Source organism: Aulostomus chinensis, chromosome 13 (genome assembly GCF_037954235.1).
Source record: "Aulostomus chinensis isolate RoL2024-O1b breed Wild chromosome 13, RoL_Achi_v1.0, whole genome shotgun sequence".
NCBI classification, from domain to species: domain Eukaryota; kingdom Metazoa; phylum Chordata; class Actinopteri; order Syngnathiformes; family Aulostomidae; genus Aulostomus; species Aulostomus chinensis.
In genome coordinates, this window is record NC_141332.1 from 5,658,800 (window position 1) to 5,664,956 (window position 6,157).

Here is a 6,157-nt window from a genome sequence, read left to right on the forward strand (position 1 = left end):
AGGACTACAGTAGGACTACGGTAGGACTATGGTAGGACTATGGTAGGACTACGGTAGGTCTACAGTAGGTCTACAGTAGGACTACGGTAGGACTATGGTAGGACTACGGTAGGTCTACAGTAGGACTATGGTAGGACTACGGTAGGTCTACAGTAGGACTATGGTAGGACTACGGTAGGTCTACAGTAGGTCTACAGTAGGACTACGGTAGGACTATGGTAGGACTACGGTAGGTCTATGGAAGGACAACAGTAGGTTCCCGCAGGCGTGCAAACATGACATTGGTGGTACCAGCCAGTTCTACCAAACAGACTCGGGGACGAGGTAAAATAAGTGCTTTAGTCCTGAGGAGACTAAATTGTTACGGGCCACAGGTGGACTGAGTCTGGACCTCTCTTGAGCACAGTGAACAGCCTTTGGTCCAGGCCCCCATCCATGGAGTCGATGTAGGGCTGGAGATGATCCAAGATGCTGGGCTAGGAGCCTCCCTGGTCGGGGAGTTGAGATGAATATGAAGGCCGTGTCCTGGATGGTCGTAAATCTGCTGGGGGAGGAACCTCACAGGTCACAGGTGTGTGTGTCTACATACCTGGAGGATGAAAACAGCTGAGTATGAACGAGAGGGTGCTAACCTAACAGTAGTGTTTCAGTTAGCGTGTGTTCCTTTCCATGTTTCTTTTATTCTGGTGAGCTGCAACATGCTACCAGGGTTCTCTGTCTATATTCTATGTTCTATGTTCTTTACTTGCTCTAGACATGAAAAAAAAACTGACGCTCACACCTGAAGCATAACAGAACAAACAAATGCTGGAGTTTGTTAGCATCAAAAGGACCTTTTCCCCCTGAGTCTGTGGTGCCACCTCTCTTTACCCACATGTAATGTTTTTTTTCTTTCCATTTTGAAACAAGCAGTAGAAGAGGTTATCTGGAGCAGCCTGACCTTGGCGGGAGATATCAGCAGGGTATTAATCATTCATGTTCCCTGTCCTGGTTTTCCTCACAGGTCTGACACTTTCATGGTCAACTTCCCAATTAACTTGCTTCTAAGACTTTACAGGCCAGCAGCAGCATCCACCCTTAGAGCTCATCTCATTGGTCAGGGAGGGGAAGCGACCTCCATGGTCTCTGTCTGCCCAAAGATGGAGAGGACTGGCACGGGGACAGGTGGGACTCTGACCCTGACAGGCGGGACCAGTGTCCCACCTGTCAGGGTCAGACATGTATCTGAGCCTCCTCCCTCAGACGTGTCAGCAGAATCACAGCTTCCCAGGTGAACTGACAGGCTCTTGGCTCAAGGCTTTAGGTTTCACATTATTTCACACCACAAACAGGTTGCGTCACACACAGGTTTTGTTTCTACCTGTTGTCACGTTGACAGCAACGTGACAACAGGTAACAGTTGTATGAGTTGTCGCACGTTAAGGTAACTTCACATCTTCAGTTGATGATTCCAAGTTCAGTGTCTATTGAAGGGATCAGCGCCTGCTGGCTGCCCCTGCTGTGGGACATCCTGCCAAGGTGGAGCTGAAGGACGCCGCCCAGGATGTGCACTGACACATCCTCATCGTCACCTTTCAACAGCGGCAGGTGCTGGTTCAGGGATAATGACTCCGCCTCGCCTCTGGTTCTCTCACTTCTTCTGAAAAGGCCCTCAGGGCAAAATATTAGCTACAAACTTGATGTCAATTAGGGCTCCTGCTGTCAAGATAAGTGGATTTTATTAATTTAGCCCCAAATAACCACTTTGCCTCGGGAGCTTTTCATCTCAAATTGTTCACCCAACTATGGCAATGTTAGACTTTCACTTCTTGACCTTTAAAGACCAAAATAACTCCAAACAGCTGAGAGTCAGAAGAACAGACCTGCAGTCTGTGAAATGTTGCCTGCAGTGACTGAGAGGGTCCCTGAAGCTGATCCCAGCTAACCTCACTCACATCGACCTTTACACCTGTACAGGTGAGTTTGAGTAGTCAGTCCACCTAACTGGGAGGACCCAACCTCCTCACAGGAGGGCAGCTGACGCTCTTGGTGCTCAGATGTGGGTTGAATCGTTCAAAATGGCCAAAACCAGCATTTAATCAGTGGATGAGTTTGATTTCTGTGACAGCGATGCCTCCTGTACCTGCGGGGTCGGAGGAAATGACTCTGCTCTTTTATAACTTGGTTTGTGATGCTTTTTTTTAGTGGTTGCCTCAGAACCCGACTTGGGTTTTAGTCTTGACTCGGGTGACACTAACTTGGGAGTTACAAGTCACTTTGTCCCACTTCTGCTGCAGTGCTGATTATTGTTCAGCATCTCCAGTGATTAATTTAATTCGACGTTCAGTTTCTGATAAATACAAATGAAATGAGCGGTGCAGATGTTTTCTGCAGTAATAAACCCAACCACCACACACACACGCGCACGCGCTTTTAAGGAAATCACAGGTGGATCCGTGCACACACACACAGACGTTCACATCATTTTGTACACAGAGTGTGCGTCATCTGTCACCTTGTGTGTGAAGCTGCCTGATTGTAGCGAGTAGGATAAGCAGACGCATGCTTACAAAATCCCAGCTGAAGCCCGGTGAGCTGGATGCTGCCAGCCTCGCACACTCGTCGTGTGTTCGCTCAGAGTTTTAAACACTTCACAACCGATCGTCTGTACCTGAGTGTTCAGTGTAATGAACAAGTGGTATAATGATTACAAGTGCTTGATGATGTGGAGGAAATCAGCTGAAACTGTCCTTGCTGTGCAAGTATGATTGGCCACACACAGCTGTGTGTGTGTGTGTGTGTGTGTGTGTGTGTGTGTGTGTGTGTGTGTGTGTGTGTGTGTGTGTGTGTTCTCAACTGACTGACTTGTATGTGTGTTGACAGAATATGTTTTAGAGGCGTTTATTCAGACGGGTGGTGTGTTTTCACAAGGCTGAGCTGGACTGTGGGCGGTGCAGCCGACTCCAATTACTGCTGCGGTGTTGTTGCGCTGCTTTGCTGCTTCAAACAGACAAATAGTGTGTTTAGTTTTATCTGGCAGACTCAAATTAGGAAACAGTAACTACACGATGACACGGAGCTCAGCACTGATGCCACAGCTCATTCCTGGAGTCTGAATGTTCCATTATAGTTTTGTATTTCTTTTGTTGTTAGTGTTAAAGCACACAAAATAAAACCGGTCACATTGATAGTCCAACAGATCAGAGCAGAAATCTGATGTTTTTTGTTTGTAACAAGCTTGTTGATTTTCTGTACACTGGTTGGGTTTTATTTAAAAGATAACTCAAAATGTGTATTTGTTCTTTGGCGTCATGAGCTCCCTTTTATTTGAGCTGAAAACAAATTATAACTCTTCTGGCACCGCAGTGGATGAAGCGACCAGCTGGCGCATTTACTGGAAGCAGCTTGTTCGCTCCAAGCTGCTGGGTGCTAGCGCCGAACCGTAAGTGTTCCAGTTTGTTGGTTTCCAGTTGAAATCACAGTGTTTGTGGATTTCTGAGCATCTGCATGGATAAAGGAGACGTCGGCTGGAGGGAATGAAACAACTCATGAAATGCAGCTCCTGGCGGTGGAGCCGCCAAACAGCAGCAAACGCTTAAACACCGGTTGAGTGCAGCACAACCACAAATCCAGCTTTGTCTTTGGTACCAGTCAACTCTCTGTCGCCGCCTTTGCCGAGGGTCAGGCGTCGGCCTCCTGTCACTTAAAAGTCCATGATTTTTCCCCAAAGAAATCTGTGAAAACTGTTTACCTCGACTTGAACTGACTCACTCCTAAGGAGAGTTGGTGTTGATTCATGCACGGTCAGAGTTGGAATAATAGGACACACAAGTCATGTGGTTGATCTGGTCACCATGGCGATGGTGTCACACACTAATGAACCTGTCAGAGGCTAAAGTTGATAAGTGGAGCCACTGCTGTTGTTAATTAGTGAACCATAGCTTAGCTTTCACTTCAGCCTGGCTGGTCAGACCCTTTTGGTCCTCCAGCTCAGACCAGCATAGGGATACTGAACCAGTATTGACCCTGGTCCGGCTCCTTTGTCGGGCCGGCAGTCTTTGAGACGATAACTGAACAAAGCCTCACGTTTCTCAGACGTTTCTCTGGTTAATCAGCACCTGCAGCTCCTGGCTGGTGACACACCTGACACACCTGACGCCAGCCTGGTCAGGCTGTTGGCTCAGAGACCCGCAACCGTATGTTTCACTACTATAATTTTCTTTCAGGTAAATTTAGACTTTCATTCTGCATCTTTCTGAAAGTAGAGGAATTTTTTTTTTTTAATCATTGTTTTCTTCAAATTGCTGTCTTTTGCGCCTTTTAAAAACCGCTTCCCAGGGTGAAACTAGAGGTGCCGGGAGGTGGTAGCCCTGCAGCCGGAGCCAGCAGATGTAGACGTAGAGAAGTTGAGTCATTTTTATTAAAGATGTGCAGAGCAGCATTGCTGACGCATTCAAACACACAGCAAGTATCTGAAGAGGAAAAAATACAATTAACATTTTTGGAATAATTTAATTCCTGCGTGCGAGGCAAGGCTATGCAGTGCAGGGTATATACTTCTGTCTACTCATCTCTTCACAGTTTTTATTCTTTAAAAGAAATCTGCAAACAATTCCAGCACCTCTCGCCTCAACCATTACAGGGTAGCGCTTTGGGAAAATGATATTTTCTCCGAATTTCCATTTGCACCAGCATCCAGTCGGCCCAATAAAAACTGGCTCCACTCAGCTGCTGTACTCAGTCGAGGTTTGGCTCGTTGCTTGCAGCAGGATTCCAGCCAGGACAGACAGTAACGACAGCCCCGGCCTCCCACCTGTGTGGATCAAACGACTCGCCAATAATCTCACTTGCAGTGTAAACACACTTTTATGAGCCATCCAGTTCAATTTTATGTTTTTAGTAACTTCATGAAAAACAATCAAATGAAAATATTTGCCACAACAATTGCTTTTATTGTCCAGTAAACTGCACCTGCACCTCCAAGCTGAGGAGGAACGGCAACTTTGCAACCATGTGACAGATTTTAGTGTGGGGGCATGAAGATCTGCTCGGAACATGGACAGTTTCATTCCAGGAGCTGAATACAGCCAAACCAAAGGAACAAAGATGGTGAGGTGAAATACACAGTCAACCTATGAGGAGCAGGCGCTGAAACATTGTGACCAGGTCAGCAAAGGTGTAACCGATGACATTGATTATGGTCCTGTTCCAGTTAGGTGGAGCAGGTGCACGCTGGCGGTCTGGAATGAGTGGCGCTGCGTCCGAATTGCCAAGTAGGTCTGATCGTAGGTCTCAGAGCAGGTCGTAGGCTGTCCGAAACCACAACTGGCACAAGTAACGACCTACTTCGCAACCTGAATTCCAGCCTAAACACGCCCACATTGTAGGTCGGTTCAGGTGCATCCTACAGAGCAACCTATGGCCCACAATGCACCACAGACTTCTTCTTCGTCCCCTAAAAACTTGTGGACCTGCAAGCCAAGTTTGCACCACCAACAGTCTCCCATTCTGATGCAACACCAACATTGATAGTCGTTGTTGATGACTAAAGGTGTGTTCACACCAAATGCGACGCGGTGTGAACACACCTTTACAGGTGTCTTAACGTGCTAAATAAAAGAGAATGAGTGAAAGGTGCGTTCAGAGTGGAGTGCAGTACCACAGTCAGGCCAGCAGGTGGGGCTTTTGTTGGTGCTGTCTACCTATTTGCAGTATCGGTGCTCTGCCAGCAGAGGTCCTGCTTCACCACCAATCTTCTAGGGTGTCTGAATGGTGCCGCCGTGTTTAGGTCGTAGCAGGAGGATGTAGGTTGCCACTTGGCGATTCGGACGCAGCCTGGGACTCTAAACACATCAGGGCCATCATGAGTTTGATCAGTTACACCTGTGTTTATGCTGCCATTTCCTGTTTCACCATCTGGACTGAGAGTTACGACATGCAGGCTCTCTGGTGGCCGCGCCCCCAACGAGTTCTTCAGCTGCAAGTGCCTTGTCTTCAGTGAGAATTCAGAAGGAGACTAGAAAAAGGAAATGAAGAAATAGAAAATCAACAGTGAAGCTGCAGTGAATTGAAAGATGAGAAACGTAAATAGTGGGTGTGTGAAGTCGTCACTATCAGCTGATGCTGGCGTTGAAATGACATCAGTCAGAGCGGCGATTATCATATCGTCTGTAATTAT